At 40.1% G+C, this 18,778-nt stretch overlaps 1 long non-coding RNA gene across 1 annotated transcript in view; it reads left to right on the top strand.

Moving 5' to 3' along the window:
• The first annotated feature begins 544 nt into the window (after nt 1–544).
• The window catches only part of LOC106782293 (uncharacterized), a 35,007-nt gene continuing 16,773 nt past the window's right edge, over nt 545–18,778 (top strand). The window contains exon 1 of the long non-coding RNA XR_001379259.3: nt 545–889. This is a non-coding gene — a long non-coding RNA (uncharacterized lncRNA). The remainder of the gene's footprint in view (nt 890–18,778) is intronic.

The raw sequence follows: 18,778 nt of genomic DNA, 5'->3' as shown, positions 1-18,778 counted from the left end.
GGTGGTTGACAGAAGTGGGCTGTGGGGCTGGGCAAAATGGGTGAAGGTAGTTAAAGACACAAACTTCCAGCTAGAAAATAAGTCAGTCCTGGGGTTGTAATGTACAGCATAGTGACTGTATTGCATATTTGAAAGTTGCTAAGAGTGTAGATCTTAAAAGTTCTCATCACAAGAAAAAAGATTTTGTAACTATGTGTGGATGTTAACTAGACTTATTGTTGTGATCATTTCACAATATCTACAGACAGGGAATCATTATATTGTACACCTGAAACTAATGTAATGCGATATGTTAATGATATCTCAATAAAAAGTCCTTTTGTGGCTTGAATGGTACTATTTTAAGTCTTCTTCACCTGAAATTAACATACTTAAACCAGCTTTGGACGGTGGTGTCTCTCTCTCTATTTTCTGTTAGACTTTGTGGTGGATTGGCTTTGCTTTTGTCAGGAGCTCAGCTCAGCTGGAAAGAGCTGAACTGCAGGCTGTGAGTAGCTGATTAAAGCAGCAAGCCAAAACTGAAAGCAACGGTTAAGGCTTTGTCACTTCCTGTGATGGTACAAGCCGGAGGCTAACGCAGAGAAGAGGCCCACTGCCCGATTCCATTTTCCACCACAAAAGGTGCACTCTGTAGAGGGTGACGTAGGTTAGCATAGACGAAGGAGTGGTCTCACTGCTGAGGGAGATGGGAATAAAAGGCCCTTGCAGTTTTTCGGGGGAGGAAGGCTGGGGAAGAGGAAGGAGGACCTTGGGTGAAAAAGTGCTGAGAACTGAGTCAGAGTTGAGAAAAGTGTCTCAAGACTTCCCCTCCTTGCCCTGACAAAGAGGTCTCAGCAGAGGTGCCTGAGGAAAGCCCCAAATAAAGAGGCTTCGGAGTGGAAATGCCCGGGTGAGTAATACAGATACTCCTAAGAGCGTGGCTGGTAAGGGAGGTTTGAGTCCTTGACTGCAACTCCCCTTAGAGTCTGTCGTGTATTTGGCTGTGCACCAAGTCTGGTGTTGGGTGGGCAGCTTTCTCCTGAGAGGCCTGCCAGGTAAAGCCTCTGTAATTGCCTATGGTCAGGCCTGAGAAATCACACATAAGTTTTTAACCAGGAGACAAACTCCCCCATTTTTCTTTTTTTTTTTCCGTTGAGAAAGTCACCCTGAGCTAACATCTGTGCCACTCTTCCTCTATTTTGTATGTGGGTCACCATGTCAGCATGGCTGCCAATGAGTGGTGTAGGTCCAGCTCGGGAACCGAACCCAGGCTACCACAGTGGAAGGTGCCAAACCTAACCACTAGGCCACAGGGCTGGCCTCCAAACTCCCCCATTTTTAGTTCATAGTACTCACCAGGGAACCATCTGGGCCTGGTTTTTTGATTTGTGGATGGTTTTTTTAAAGATATAGTTTTTAAAATAGTTATAGGATCATTGAGATTTTCTGTAACTTCTTGCGACAGTTTTAGTAAGTGTGTTTTCCTGAACTATTTTCCTTTATGTCGAACTTTTCAAATTTATTGGCATAAAGTCATTCATAATATTTTTCTGTTATATTTTAACTGCCTGCAAAAGCTGTAGTTTGTTTTTTTCCCATTTCTGACAGTGGTTGTTTGTGTCTCATCACTTTTTTCTGGATAATATTTTACCAGTACTATTGATATTTACAATTAACAAGTTATAGTTTTGAGATTGCATTGTAGGTTTATTTTCCATTTCATCAAAATTTTCCCCCTTCCTTTTTTTCTACTTTCTTTGAGTTTATTTTCTTCTTTTCTTACTAATGTCTTGAGATAGGTTATTAGATCATTAATTTTCAACCTGTTTATTCTCTTAATTCTGCTGTTAGGGATATAAATTTCCCTCTAAGAAATGAGTATCCCAATACAACAAAGTTTTTATATGGATTATTTTCATTGATAAAGAAAAATGAGCCCTGACAGCTGTCAGCTGAGGGCTGTTCTGCCACATGTTGCTGGGCTCTGGTGTTGCCTCTTAACGTAATTTCACAGAACAACATCAGGCGATGTCTGGACCTCAATGAAGTGAAACAAAAACGAGATAAATAAACACTGACATAAATGAGAACATTGCAAACCACAAAATGACCAAATATCCCCAACTGGGGGCTAACAGGAATGGCCGCTGCTTCTTTACCAAGTTCAGCTTCAGCTCTGCTCTCATACTCCCACCTCTTAGATAAATTGATAAGATTCCCGATTAGAGAATTACTTCCACTTTCCAAGCACACCAAACCCCCTCCTCCACTTCTTTGAACCCTCCCTAGAATCTCCTCTTACAACCTAAATGTTATAACCAGCCATTCTACCATCTTCCTGCTGAGGTGCTACGTGCTTCCGCATGGGGTGGGGTCTCCCTTCCTGCATCAAGTACCAATAAAACCAGCTTTCTTTGGACATCAGGTATGTTCCTGGTGGTCTTTGGCTGGTGGGTATCAATATTGTCATCAATTATTACAAACTGTTCTCTTCTTACCTTTTTAATTTTCCCTTGATTCATAGGTTATTTAGAAAAGCTTTTTAAAGAAAATTTTCCAATATTGAAAGTGGATTGTGGTCAGAGACTATTCAATTTCCAATTTTATTTTCATAAAAATAAAGAATCATTTCTTTAATATTTCCTGATACTAGCATTATAGCCCCATATATGCTCAATGTAGTAAATTTTTCATAAACACTTATAATGAAGGTGTATTCTACATTTGTTGAGTAGAAGGTATATTATGTTGTATGTCCATTAGTTCAAAAATTTTATTTGTATTCTTCAAGTCATCTGTGTTCTTAGTTTTTTCCTATAAGATAATGAAAGAGGTATATTAAAATCTCCCTATGATAATTTATTTATATATTTTTTAGTTCTGTCAATTAATTAATAATCATATCTCATTAAACAAGTATGTGTCAACTTGGCTAGGCTATGGTACACAGTTGTTTAGTCAAACATCAGTCTAGATGTTCCACTAATCCCACTAGACCAGGGCCCCACCTTCATGACCTCATCTAACCCTAATTACCTCCCAAATGCCCCATCTCCAAATGTTCAGTCATAGCACCGTGCCCCTGACTCCTTAAAACTCATGTTATCACATACAAAATACATTTATTCCATCCCAATAGCCCCAAAAGTCAAAACTCACTCCAGCATCAACTAAGTCTAAAGTCCAAAGTCTCATCTAAATATCTTCTAAATCAGATATGGGTGAGATGTGAAGTACAATTCATCCTGAGGCAAAATTCCTCTCTAGCTGTGAACCTGTGAAACCAGACGATTTATGTGCTTCCAAAATAGATTGGTGGACATGCATAGGATAGACATTCCCATTCCAAAAAGGAGCAACAAGAAAGAAAGAAGGGGTGATGCGTTTGAAGCAAGTCCAAAACTTAGCAAGGCACGTTCCGTTAGAACTTAAGGCTCAATAATAATGCTTGTTGGTTTGATGCTCAGCCCTTCAGCCCACTTAGGTGGCAGTGTCACCCCAATGTGCAATTGTATACTGATTCATGGGCTGTGGCCAGTGATTTGGCTGGATTGTCAGGAACTCAGATTAGCAAATTGGTGACAAGGAGGTGTGAGGAAGAGGTAAGTGGATAGAGCTCACTGAACGAGCAGAAAACAGAGATATTTGTGTCCTTGTGAATGTTCACCAAAGAGTGACCTCAGTAGAGGAGGATTTTAATAATCAAGTGGATAAGATGACCCATTCTATGGATCCAGTCAGCCTCTTTCCACTCTTGTCATCCTTATCACATCCTTGTCACTCCTGTCATTGCCCAATGAGATCATGAACAAAGTGGTCATGGTGGCAGGGATGGAGGTTATGCATGGGGTCAGCAACATGGACTTTTACTGACCACCGCTGGCCTGGCAACAGCCACTGTTGAGTCCTCAATCTGCGGAAATCAACACCAAGTCTCTGATATGGCATTGATTCCCAGGGTGTTCAGCTAGCTACCTGGTGGCAGGTTGACTACATTGGATAATTTCCATCATAGAAACAGCAATGTTTTGTTATTGTTGGAATACACACTTTCTCTGGAAGTGGGTTTGCATTCTCTGTAGGCAGTGCTCTTGCCCAAACTACCATCCATGGATTTACAGGATACTTTGTCATGATATTACGCACATAATTTGTTCTGATCAAGGAACTCACTTCACAACAAATGAAGGGTGGCAATAGGTCCAAGATCAGGAAATTCACTGGTCTTACCATTTTCCCCATCATCCAGAGGGAGTTGGCTTGATAGAATGGTGGAATGGCCTTTTGAAGAATTAGTTATAGTGCCAGCTGAGTGACAACATTTTGCAGGGCTTGGGCAAGGTTCTCCAGGTGATTGCTCTGAAACAGCGTCCAATATAGGTACTGTTTCTCCCATAGCCAGAATTCATATGTCAAAAATCTATGGATGAAAATAGGAGAGGCACCACTTACTAGTACACCTAAGGACCCACTGGAAAACATTTCCTTCCTGTCTTTGTGACCTTAAGCTCTACTAGTGCTGAAGGTATAAATGCTTCCACCAGGAGACACAACAATGGTTCCTTTGACCTGGACGTTAAGATTGCAACCGACGATGTTGGACTCCTCATGCCTCTGAATCAACAGGGAAAATAGAGATTTATTATGCTGTCTGGAGTGATTGATCCTGACTACCAAAGAGAAACTGGACTACTCCTCCACAATAGAAGAAGGAAGAGTAGGTCTGGAATATAGGAGATCTCTTACAGCATCTACCATGCCATGTGATTAAAGGCAACAGAAAAGTGCTATAGCCCAATTCACCAAGAACTAACAATGGCCAGATCCTTGAGGAATAAAGGCTTGAGTCACCCCACCACATAAAGAATCACAACCAGCTGAGGTCTTGCTGAGGCCAAAAGGAATACAGAATAGGTAGTTGAAGAATGTAGTTATAAATACCAGCTACAATTATGTGACCAGTTACAGAAATGAGGATTAAAACTGATATGACTATTTCTTCGTTTTGTCATGAATATAGTTGTGTGTGTGTGTGTAAAGAAAATATCTTTATGTTCTTCCCTCTCTTATCCCCTTATCATATAACGTAACATATATTGACTTTATATCATCATATTTAAGTATTTAAGTTAAAGGATATCAAGGAAAGCACAGAACATCACCCAAGAATTTTGCATCTTCTTTTTTTCTTGCTGAGGAAGTTTCACCCTGAGCTAACATCTGTGGCCAATCTTCTTCTATGTTGTTTGTGGGTTGCTGCCACAGCATGGCTGATGAGTGGTGTAGGTCCACTCTCAGGAACCAAACCCAGGCCACTGAAGCAGAGCACACCAAATTTAACCACTAGGCCACTGGGCTGGCCCCTTCATCTTCTTTTGGGGAAAGAGTTAGTGAGTTTTGGGTTTTATGAAGGATAGTTGTATCATGTTAGGTGGAAGTATGACCTTGTTTTTGTGTTTACTTGGAGACTATGTATGGTTTCAAGAGTTGAGTATGGTTGTCAAGTTGACAAAGGTTCAACAGTCATGATTAATTTTTTGTGTTGACTTAAATAGGATATAGTATCCAGGTGTTTAATCAATCACCAATCTAGATGTTGCTTTGAGGATATTTTTTATATGTGATTAACATTTCAATCAGGAGACTCAGAATAATACAGGTTACTCTCCATGATGGAGGTGGGCCTAATCCAATCAGTTGAAGGCCTTAAGAGAAAAAACTGAGGTCCTCTGAGGAAGAAAGAATTCTGCCTTGAGACTGCCTTCTGGCTCAAAACTGCAACACTGACCGTCCTGGATCTTCAGCCTGCCGGCCTGCCCTGAATATTTCAGACTTGCCAGCTCCCATAACTGCATGAACCAATTCCGTAAAATCAATCAATCAATACCTATCTGTCTATCTATCTATCTATCATCTACCTATCATCTATCTATCTATCTATCATCTACCTATCTATCTATCTATACACATGTCGCATTGGAGAGATAAATATATAGATAACATACACACACCCATGCATCATTTGGTTCTATTTTTTTGGAGAACACTGACAAATGCAGTCACCTAGATTTTCTCCTGTGTTATATTGTAGGAGTTTTATAGTTTTTGCATTTTACATTTAGGTCTATGGCCATGTTGAGTTATTTTTTGTGAAAAGTGTAAGGTCTGTGTCTAGATTCTTTTTTCTCTTTTTTTGCATATGAATGTCCAGCTGTTCCAGTACCATTTGCTGAAAAGACTGACCTTTCTCCATTGAATTTCCTCTGCTCCTTTGTCAAAGATCAATTGATTACATTTGTGTGGATCAATTTCTGCATTCTCTTTTCTGTTCCATCTTTCTATGTTTCTATTCTTTCACAAATACCACACTGTCTTGATTACTGTAGCTTTACAGTAAGTTTTGAAGTTAAGTTGTGTCAGTCTTTTGGCTATGTTCCTCTCATTCAATATTTTGTTGGCTTTTTTGGGCCTTTTGCCTTTCCAGATAAACTTCAGAAAGAGTTTTTTGACGTCCATGAAATAACTGGGATGTTGGGAAGAACTGACATCTTGACAATATTGGTTCTTCCTATCCATGTACATGGAATATCTCTGCATTTATATAGATCTTTGATTTCTATCATCAGAGTTTTGTGTTTTCCTCATATTGATCTTTTGCATATTGTCAGATTTATGCCTACATATTTCAACTTTTAGTACTAGTATAAATGATATTGTGCTGTTAATTTCAAATTCTAGTTGTATATTGCTGGTATATGAGAAAGCAATTACTTTTTAATATTAATCTTGTATCCGGCAACCTTGGTATAATCACTTATTAGTTACAGCAGGGTTTTTTTGTTGGCACTTCTCTCGGATTTTCTCCATAGATAATCTTGTCATCTGCAAACAAAGGCAGGTTTATTTCTTCCTTCCCAGTCTGAACACCTCTTATTTCCTTTTCTTGTATTATTGCATTAGCCAGGACTTCCAGTATGATTTTGAATAGGAGTGAAGACGGAGGGATATCCTTGCCTTGTTCCTGATCTTAGCAGAAAAACATCTAATCTTTCACAGTTAAATGTGATGTTGGCTGTAGGTTTTTTGTTTTGTGTTGTTTTTTGTACTTCTTTGTCACGCTGAGGAAATTCCCCTCTAATCATAGCTTACCGGGAGTTTCTATCATGAATGAGCGTTGGATTTTGTTCAATGCCTTTTCTTTTTTTTTTTTTTTTAAAGATTTTATTTTTTCCTTTTTCTCCCCAAAGCCCCCCCGGTACATAGTTGTATATTCTTCGTTGTGGGTCCTTCTAGTTGTGGTATGTGGGACGCTGCCTCAGCATGGCTTGATGAGTGGTGCCATGTCCGCGCCCAGGATTCGAACCAACGAAACACTGGGCCGCCTGCAGCAGAACGCGCGAACTTAACCACTCGGCCACGGGGCCAGCCCCATTGTTCAATGCCTTTTCTGTGTCTATTTATACAATATGATTTTTCTTCTTTACTCTGTTGATGTGATGGATTACATTAATTGATTTTTGAGTGTTTAACCAGCCTTGCACACCTGGAATAAATTCTGCTTTTTGGGAGAGTATTGTTCTTGTTGAATATTATTGGATTCAAGTTGCTAATATTTCACTGAGGATTTTTGCATCTATGATCATGAAATATATTGGTCTATAATTTTCCTTTCTTGCTTTATTCTTTAGTATTGTATTAGTATTAATATTGCTTTTGGTATTAGGATAATTCATGTCCCATAGAATAAGTTAGGAGTATTCCTTCTGCTTCTATTTTCTTCAAGAGATTGTAGAGAATTGGTATAATTTCTCCCTTAAGTGTTTTCACCAACGAATTCACCAGTGAACTCATGTAGGATTGGTACTTTCTGTTTTTCTTATTAATTTTTGATTCAATCTCTCTAATAGATATAGGCCTATTCAGATTATTTCTTCCTTCTTGTATAAGTTTTGGTAGATTGTGTCTTTCAAGGAATTGGTCCACTTCGTCTAGGTTATCAAATCTGTGAGTATAGAGTTGTTCATAATATTCCTTTATTATCTTTTAATATCCACAGTATCAGTAGTGATGGCTCATATTTAATTTCTGATTTTAGTCAATTGTGTCTTCTCTCCTTTTTTCTTAGTTAATCTGGCTAGAGTTTATCAATTTTATTTATCTTGTCAAAGAACTAGCTTTTGGTTTCATTGATTTTCTCTATTGATTTCCTGTTCTCAATCTCACTGATTTCTGCTGTAATTTTTATTATTTCTTTTTTCTGCTTACTTTGGATTTAATTTACTCCTCTTTTTCTAGTTTCCTAAAGTGAAAGTTTGATTATTGATATTAGATCTTATTTAGATTTTGTTTAGATCTTTTGGGGTGAACTGTCCTGTATATGTCTGCTGGGTCTAATTGGTTTACAGTGTTGTTCAAGTCCTCTATTTCCTTATTGATATTCCATCTAGATGTTCTATTCATTATTGAAAGTATGGTATTGTAGTCTCCAGTTATTATAAACCTATTTCTCCTTTCAATTCTGTCAATCTTTATTTTATATACTTCAGAGGTCTTTAAGTGAGTCTATATTTACAATTATTATATCTTCTTGAGGATTGACCTTTTCATCAATATATAATCACCTTGCTTGTCTCTTGTAACAACTTTTGACTTAAATTCTATTTTGTCTGATATTATTACCACTGCTTCAGCTCTCTTTTGGTTAATATTTGCCTGGAATACCTTTCTGGTCTTTCACTTTCATCCTATTTGTGACTTTTGATTTGAAGTGTGTGGCAAACTACCCTTCAACAATTAAGGAAGAAATTAAGATATTCCCAGATACTCAAAAGATGAGGGATTTCATTTTCAGTTGAGCTGCAATATAAAAAATGCTAAAGGGAATCTTTCAGGCTGAAATGAAAGTCTGCTAGACAATAACTTGAGCCATATGACTAAATAAGGTAACTACATAGGTAAATATAAAAGGCGGTATTATTGTATTTGTGGTTTGTATCTCCTCTTTTTATTTCTATATCATAGAAAAGACAACTGCATAAAACAATAATTATAATCTACCCTAATGGCCAAACAATGTATAAAGATGTAATTTATGACAATAACAACATAACAGGAAGAAGATGGATCTGTATAAGAGCAGAGTTTTTTAATATTATTGAAGCTAAATTGGTATTATTTTGAAGGGGACCAGAATTTGCCACCCCAAAATATGTCTCTTCGGCATAAGGATGATCTTGACCTGGTTATTTTTGAAAAACTATAGCCACAGGAAAAGCTCTGTAAACTGAGTAGAAGTTGCTCTTGTGTAAGAGATATTTGCATTTGTAAGAGAAATCTCCATTTGTGAGAGCATCTTTTTCTCTCTGTACTAGAAAGAGAAGACTAACTCTCAGTCTCCAGTAACTGTAATCAGTGGAGAAAGCAAAGACTTAAATCTGCATAGCAGCCATATCCTCATTTACTGTGCTTTGTCTGATAACCTGCCATAACTGTCCCCTACAACATCTTCTTTTTTCTTTAGCTGGAGATAGTGTGTAAGGTGATGGGAAGGGGTGTAGGCCTAACAAGGACTTGAGGAATGATCAGCTTTTAATTGTAACTACTCACAAGTTCCAGAGCATTGTTTCCAGAGGGATTGACATCCTTGGGTCTCTGGGAAGAGACTTGACGAGGGAATTAAGAACCTCAAACCCAAACGGAAGGCATTAACAAGACCTTCATCAAAGAACCTATTAAGTACAGCCATGCCTCATTGGGAAGAAATCCTTATTTATAAAGAATTGCTGGGGTAAGAGGGAAGGCAACATCCCTATCTTGGTTTTGCGGGCATTGTAAATGTTTAAAGCAGATGTACAATGCATGCCTAGCAGGCTAGTCAGGGCTTTTTATAAAAATAAGGTTAGGCCAAATTAACTTTAAACCAAATGGCTCCCTCATATCTTCTATATCATAGAAAAGACAACTGCATAAAACAATGATTATAATCTACACTAATGGCCAAACAATGTATAAAGATGTAATTTATGACAATAACAACATAACAGGAAGAAGATGGATCTGTATAGGAGCAGAGTTTTTAATATTATTGAAGCTAAATTGGTATTATTTTGAAGGGGACCAGAATTTGCCACCTATTATCCTTTTGCTTTCTATTTATCCTATTGCTTTCTATTTATTTATCATTTTCCCCTTTTTCATTTGATAATCCTTCCATAGAAAGCATTGATGACCAAAATATCGTCCCTCGGCGCCAGGGTGGTAGTTACTTGCCCTGGGTCCCTCAAGTCCCTTGGTGCTAGGCCTTTATCCCATTGATTTGCCTAATTATCCACCTTGGGGGGAAATAGTGGACAAGCATAGATATTTACGTATTAACAGAGGGAGGTTTTCCTATGTTTTTCGATTAACTTTAGATTGCTGTGCAAACATTGTACATGTTCTTTTTTACGACTGTTTATGATTATGTTGTTTACAACTATAGAAAAGACTAGTTTTAAAATAATTTAAGCTTTATCAGAAATAGTCTTTATCAGAGAGAGAAATTCATCCAGAGTCATAGAATTGATTGACCATCTCAAGTTGTTGAGCCATCATTACTTTAGCCTCCATACTAGTCTTACAACACTGAGTAAAGAAAACAGTAATCAGTTTGAATACTCTGACTAATACGAGAATTCCAAGAAGTAATAGAAATAGGAATTGTAATCTGGATAGCAAAAAGGAACCAATACCCGAGGGAAGCCAACCAAATAAATCAAGACTGGGTGCAGGATCGCTCAAGGCATTCACCTGCTTTCTCATGTGCTTTAACAGGAACGACACATTGGAAGATTCATCAGGTGTACAGACAGAGCATTCAGTTTGAATAATTGCACATGTACCACCTTGGGAGGCTGGTACCATCTAAGGCCATTCTGTTTATTCTGTTTTAAAGGACAGCCTTCCTCATTGAAGACACTTCAGTATTTAACAAGGCTATTCCTGCTTGACTATCTTTAAGATCTTGTTGGCTAAATTTAATCAGAGTTTCTACATGTGTTATGATATCTTCTAGCCCCAAGGGATGAAAAAATATAGCTGCTAGGGGGTCATACCAGAGGAACACTGAATGAGCCCATCTGGTCTTAAGGAGAGGAAGATTGGCAATGGATGTTAGCCCAGGATGAATCCTTCCCTGCATCTAAGGGAAACGCAGGGTGCAGTGTCCTAGCCATCCAGGTGGTAACCAAGGCAGAGGTTTGTTCCACATAACCACCGAGTTCCATTAGGAGGCACCTGGTAAATGGCTAGCCATTGAGAACAGTCTGTTCCAAACCAGTCTTTTTCTTTAAGTATAACAGTATTTTGACATGACTCAAGGGATATCCATCCCATATTTCAAGTGCAATTTGGAAAATTTTGTTTCGAACGATTTCTTTGTTCCCAACATGAGGGTGCTGGCACATTTAAAGATCCATAACTAGGAGTAAGCCAAACATATCCATCCTACATTTGTGTAAAACCTCCTATAGTTCTCACAGTATTATCTATCTTCTTTTGTTTCTTTACAAGTTGTTGGGATAACTGTCTGGTTTGAGTAAGAGGGAAAGAGTAGTGTGCCCTGTATCATTAACAGTATGGGCTACTGGCCATATTTCAGGATCATAATTAGTAATATGGAATGTACTGTGAATACTAGATTTTTCCATCAGAATAAATTGCTTTAAAGCTTTCCAATCCATATCTTGTAAGGGAGAAACCCACCAAGGAAACCCAGATGTACTAGGAAGGGGAAGTTGGCCACATATTCAACAACTGGACTGATTTTTGTGTGTGGCAAAGGAATGTACCCATTGTGAAAAAAGACGTTGCCATTAGAGGCCCATTCAGATGTGGATTGGAGGAATAAACACAGTATCAGGCAAATCTCAAATGGCATTTTTGTGATTAATCAAAAGGGTTTTGTAATCAGGTTCTAATCTATCTTATAGAATCGGTGAGTAAGATATTGGGGAAGGTAAAAATGTAAGGCAATCCAGAAATTAATAGTTGTAGCTATTAAATAGAGTTTAAACCTTACAAGGATTTAAATTAAGACATATAAGGTTAAGAACAGAGGCCTGGTCCAGAGTCTTGGGACAGTGGTCTACAACAGATGCCATCTTCTTCTCATCCTGGTTTGGAGATACTTGTATTGGTCAATCAGTCAAGTGTCAGAAAGGGAGTTGAAACTCACTCAGCCTAGTGGAGACCCAAGAGTTTCCTCAGTTTTTGTTGCTTTTTCTGAAAAGTAATTTAAGATCAGTTAGGGGTTCACAGGAATACTCTCTGGTAGAACTGCAGGCCCTCAACCTCCATGCCCACCCAATGTTTGGATGATTCGGTCCTTCTGTTTCCTGATGTCTGTGAATTTGAGAATTATAAAGGGGGTGAGGGAGGTCCTGGCTGGAAATGGGTGCTATTTTTACTCATGAGTGGTGTATCCAAGGCTTGACTCCCTTTAATCTTATTGAAGAATGTGTAAGCAGAAGGATTTCATAGGGTCCATTCCACTTAGGTTGCAGTTGGTCCTGCACAATACTCAATAAGAGTATTGACTTACTGAAGTCTTGAAGAGGACCCAATGCCCTACTTGTGCAATGCAGCGGAATGTCAGTAGGAAATATTAATTGGCTAGAAGCATATTTATGTATAGCAGATGAAGTAGCACCTAAGGACTGTACACATTTTATAGAATCCAATTCTCTTACAACATGACCATTTTCATAATCGCAATAATGTTTAGTCTTAAGGAAGGGTCTCCCATATAACATTTCATAACAGCTTAATTGAAGCCTACTTCTAGGAGGTACTTGTACCCTAAGTAGGGCAACTGGCAAGGCCTTGTCCCATGTTAAGTTGGTTTCCTGACGTATTTTGTTTTCTTTAAGGTATGATTCATCTTTTCAGTCTTCCTTGTAGACTGGAGTCTCCATGAAGCATGTCACTTCCATTGTATTCTGAGGGCTCCAGACAACTCTTGTGTTACCTTGGCTATGAAAGCTCCTCCATTGTCACTTTGAACTGAAAGAGGCAGTCAAAAACAAGGGATAATTTCTTTTAATAAGGCCTTTACCTCGGAAGCCTTTTCTGTTCTACACAGAAAGGCTTTAACCCATCCTGTGAAGATGTCCACAAAACCCAGCAAATATCTGTAATTTCCCATGGCCTTTGGCATAACAGTAAAGTCTATTTGCCAATCATCTCCTGGTTCTGTCCCTCAGGTTTGCACCCTTTTGATTATTGGTGGTGGCCTGGTTTGGGGATTGTTTCTGGCACAAATCAAGCAATTTTGTACTACCTTCTGGATAGTCCCTTGCATTTGTGGACCAACAATAAACTTGTAGCCAATGATAGGTTGCATCTCTCTCATAATGGGTTTCCTGACGCAGGTGAGTAATGATTTTTTCCATTAAGTGCTCGGATATAAGCACTAGTCCCTATTCATTATAAATCCAGACTTCTTCAGTTATTTGGTACTGATTACCATCTGAGCCTTGAGGGTCTGCATGAAATCCCCATTCATCTGCTCTGTTTAAATCCATTTCTGATTACTGAGGCTTAACCAGGGAGAGATCCATACTCAGGATGAGTGCTAGGGCCTTAGGATTTGGATTTTTGGTTCTGGCTGCCTGTTTTGCAGCCCAACCAGCCAAATTATTTCCTTTAGCTAGGTAACTATCAGTCTTTTCATGGCCTGGGTAATGTACTATGGCCACTTCTTCTGGCATCATAACAGAATCTAATAAGACCAGTATCTCTTCTGCGTGTTTAATCTCTTTCCTACCTGAAGTTAGTAGACCTCTCTCTTTCCGTATAGCCCCACGTGCATCCATGACAGAGAAGGCATACTTGGAATCAGTATAAATGGCTACCATTCTCTTATCTCCAAGATGCAGGGCTCTCGGTAAGGCTATGAGTTCTGCCTTCCAAGCAGATGTACCTAAAGGGAGTGCTTCTGCTTCTAGGACTTCTTGATGAGTTACTATTGCATCCATGGCCTTTTGAAGGCCACAGTCCATGAAGCTCCTGTCAGTAAACATTTCCACACATGGATTCTCCAAAGGCTGGTCAGTCAGGTCAGGTCTGATAGAATAAATTTCTGCAGTGGGAAGCAAAGTGGCTGGATTTAGGGTGGACACCGCCTTTAATTTTACATTTGGGTTGTCCAGCAGTATGGCCTGATATTTGCCTAGCCTCCTGGAGGTGAACCAGTATCCTCCCTTTTGTTCCAAAAGAGGACGTACACATTGTCTATGAAAATAATCCATAACCAATCTATAAATGAAAATTTGGGTGAGTTTATTCTGAGCTAAAATCTAAGGACCATGGTCCAGGGTCTTTCTTCCCGAAGGAAGAAAGGGCACCAAAGAAGTGAGGTGTACAGAGTGGTTATATACCCCCAAACAGGATGTGTCACATATGATTGAAATGTCCCTCCCACAATAGTCACAAGATTGCCCTGTCAGCACAGCGCTTGATGGACACAGCAGGTAGTGGGTCTGCTATCTCGGAGGGCATAGCAGGAGGCAAGTCTATTGTCTCGAGCTGGGTGGTCACAGGTGAGCACAGCAATCAGTTCCTAGCCTAAGAAAAGATGCTTAATCCTTAAGGAAATGCCAACTTGGGAGGGGGAGGGAATTTTCACCTTTATCTCAAGGGCCTTTGTTCTTGCCATAGGGAATGTCTAAAGCAGATATACAATGCATGCTCAACACCACCGTCAGGCCCTTTTGGAAAGACAAGGTCAGGCCGAATTAGGTTTACACCAAATGGCTTCCTCATATACTCCAATATATTCTGTTACTTGCCATTTTTATTTGTCAACATTAAGGAGTGTGCACAGTTGTAAGCTGACCCAAAAGTAAACTTTTCTGCCTCCTGTAACAAGTCACAGGTGGCTGCCGCCGCCCTCAGGCAGACCAGCCATCCTTTAATGACTATACCCAACTGTTTAGAGAAGTAGGCAATAGGCCTTCTCATGTTACCCAAATTCTGGGTTAGTAACCCAAGGCTAACTCCTTGCCTCTCATGAACAAACAGGTCAAATGGCTTTCTAATGTCTGGGAGGCCTAGAGCAGGTCAAGTTAGGGGTCCCAGATATGGCAGAATCCTGCCATGTCTAGGAATCCTTGCAACCGTCTTCCGGTGGTGGGCACAGCCACCCTAGCTAATGTTTCCCTTCCGTCTGTCAGTAAGTTTCTTGCCCTTTTGATAACTCAGGTACTTTACAGTCAGTTGAGAAACTTGTGCTTTTCTCTTAGAGACTTTATATCCTCTTTCTTACAGAAAATTTAAAGTAAGGATTGTATTTGGTCTGAAGCTTCCTTAGTTTTACCAGCAATCAGTATGTCATCCATATTGGAGTAAGACCCCCTCACATAACTGGAGATCCTGTGAGTCTTTGGCTAAGGCTTCTCTGAAGATGGTGGGAGCATTTTTAAATTCTTGAGGAAGTACCATCCAGCAATACTGTTGTTTTACATTAGTCTCTGGATGGCCTTATTCAAAGGCAAACAGTTCCTGGGTCTCAGGACTTAGGGGTATGCAGTAAAAGGCATCCCTTCAGTCCAGAACTATAAACTTGCAGAAGTCTCCAGATAAAGTTGTAAGGAAAGCATAAAGATTTGGTACCACTGCATGTATAGCCTCTACAATTTGTTTAACGGCTCTCAAATCTTTTACAAAAGCATAGTCTCCAGTCCCAGGTTTTTGTACTGGCAGGATGGGAGTATTATACGGAGATTGACAAGGTCAGATTAATTGACATTTAAGAAAGGTGGCTATCAGAGGTTTGATACCCTCTTTCGCTTGTCTCTTTAAAAGACATCGTTTCAAATTTGGAGTCTTGGTGTCTGGGCAGAGTTTAACTGCTATTGGATCAACTGTCTTGGTTCGTCCTGGCCTCCTGTCAGCCCAAACATCTGCTCTTACCTTTTGCAGAATTTCTTCAGGGACTTCTGATTGAGGCTCTTCTTCCAGTTCCAGGACTTAGGGGTATGCAGGGGTATTCCAAGCGCTGCTTGGAATGCACAGGCTCGATCTGGGAGGACTTTAATGTCTACTTTTTCTGGTGAAAAAGTCAATGGGCATTTAATTTTGTTAGTAGATCTCCTACCAGAAGTGGGATAGGGTACTCAGACATATACAGAGAGCTGTGCTTTAGATATGTTTTCCCTATGTGACACTTGAGCAGTTTGTAGTAAAGGCTATGAGAAACTTCCCCAGAGACACCAGTAATGGATGTGGTCTTGGGGGAGAAGGGGCCCTGCCTGGTGTTTAGTACAGATTAAGTAGCTCCAGTGTCAATTAGAAAGTCTATAAATTTTTTTTTCACTGCTGTTGTTACCCAGGATTCCTTGTGGGAAATGTTGATGGAGCTAATACAGTTTAAAGGAGCCCCTGGACCCCATCATTCCTGGTCATACCTGTCTGCGAGCTGTGGCATCTGGTGGGAGGCTTTGAGGCAAGCCTCTTTCCCTTCCTGCTGAGGAAAGTTGGGATGTTCTCATTTCCAGTGTCCGTCCTGCCTACAAATGGCACATTGTCTTGGCCCCAGGCCTGAGTATCTCTTGTGGTTGGAAGGTGGGGACGCCAGGGGTCTTACCTATGGCTGGCTGTCTTCTCTCATTGGCCTTGGAAGATTGTGACTGAGGGCTGCAGCAAGTAGAGTGGCTTGCTTCTGCATCTCCCACTGTTTTTGTTTCTCTTGTTCCTGGTCACAGCTGTTAAACACCTTAAATGCAATCTCAACAAGTTGTGAGATGGGCATCCCTAATCCCCCTTCCAATTTTTGCAGTTTCTTCCTTATATCAGGGGTACTCTATCTGATAAAGTTCATATTGACCAGCCTCATGTTATCCGGATGCTCTCAGTTGATGTCAGGACACTTTCTGTAGGCTTCAAAGACTCTCTCTAGGAAGACTGAAGGATTTTTGGTCCTTGTTGTTCCTCCTGGACCTTATTTAAGCTTTTCAGTTTTGGGACCCCCTTCTGCATTCCAGTTATCAAACAGGTTTTATGATGGTTTAAACTTGCCCGGCCTCTGGGGTCATTGGGATCCCAGCTTGGTCAACTCTGGGTATGGTCTCTATCGCTGGAGCACTGATTGGGTTGTTAGGTTGTTACTTGTGGAATCTCTCAGCCTCTTGATGAGCTTTGTCCAGTACCATCTTACGCTCCTCTGGGGTGAGGAGGATGTTCATAAGGGCCTGAATGTCAGTTCAGTTGTGGTCATATGTAGCAAAGATGGATGTAAATAAACTTTCCATCTTTTGGGGATCATCTCAATAAGTACACATGTTCTTCCAGTTGTATAAGTCCAAAGTTGAAAAGGGAACATGCACATACAAAAACCCTCTAGGTTGGCCTTGATCATCAAGACCTAGAGGGACTTGTCTTAGAGGGAATTGACCTGCCTGGGGTGGAGCGTTCCCTGGGCTGAATTGAGTACCCCAAAGAGTATGAGGAGGGGAGACCATTCCTGTCTGACTATGGGGTAAAGCGGGGTATAAAGCCAAGCCAGTGGCTTCGGGGGAGCCATTATGCTCTTCCTGGTCATCTCCAACTGCATCTCTGATACACGGTGGAGGAGCTGTAGGAGAGAGCAAATGCAGAAAGACAAGGTCATCATCTGACTTTGCTTCTGGGAGAACAGGTTTTTTTTCTGTGGATCCTCCCTCTGAATCATGATCTTATATCCTTTGCTCAAATTCTTATTCTGATATAAAGACATAAAAGTCTGCACATAAGGGATCTCGTCCTGTTTCTTTTCTCTTTTACAGAATAGGTCTAATTGCAAGATGGTATTACAGTTCAGAGATCCGTACTGGGACCATACCTCATATGACCCCAGTGAGTATTGGGGCCAGCTTGTATTACAAAAGAAAATCATTTTCTCTTTCTTCATGGACTTATAACTGAACATTGTCCAATTTTTAAGAATGTATCCCAGTGGGCTACATTGGTATACTATTGTATACCTGGTATGCTATTTTTATTTCTCATTTTAAGGGGGATTTATCAATGTGGCTGCAATAAACGAGGTCCTTCTAAGGAGAGGTGTTTAACATCTGATAGTGCGTTTGTGGGAACAGCTTCCCCAAGAATAACAAAGGGGTTGTCTCTTTCCCTTACGTGTTCTAGCACCCACAAAATTCAGGTGATTTAAGCCCTGGGTGAGCTGCCATGACTGATTGCCTCACCACAAACAATGAGGGCCCAATAGGATATGTTCTTCAGGTGGGGTACCTCTGAGGCTGTTGCACATCATGGGCAGACACTCCCAACACCTCTATAAAGTTCCTAGTCACCTGGGAACATCCTGAAGGACCAGAGGGAAGAGTGCCTCTTTTCTTCAGAGTCAGAAGACCCTCACAAGATTAATCTTAAAAGCAGTTTGTTGCGGTCACTGAGAAATTCAGTCCCCAAGTAGCCAATTTTAACAAATAACAGAGTTAAACATAGACAAACATGAATAGACACAGAGATCCAGTACTTTGGGATGGTAACCCAGGGTACTGTGGGACCCTACCCCAGAGCTCAGTACTCTAACCTGATCCTTTTGAGTGCCCTAGAGGCTATAACCCTTTTATGTTGTCTCGCTTAAACTCATAATCCTAGCCTCACGATTTTAACCCAGAAAACAAATCACACCAATGGGGCCTCTAACCCATGATCCTTAGAAGATATTAGACAATTTTAGGCACAGGTGTGTTTTGATGAGGTCACTCACCCAAAAGACGTGTGATCCTGGAGCTGTTTTCTTCTCCCAAAGGAAAAA

Source organism: Equus caballus, chromosome 20, assembly GCF_041296265.1.
Source record: "Equus caballus isolate H_3958 breed thoroughbred chromosome 20, TB-T2T, whole genome shotgun sequence".
Classification (NCBI taxonomy): domain Eukaryota; kingdom Metazoa; phylum Chordata; class Mammalia; order Perissodactyla; family Equidae; genus Equus; species Equus caballus.
This window is presented reverse-complemented; position numbering and strand designations above follow the sequence as displayed.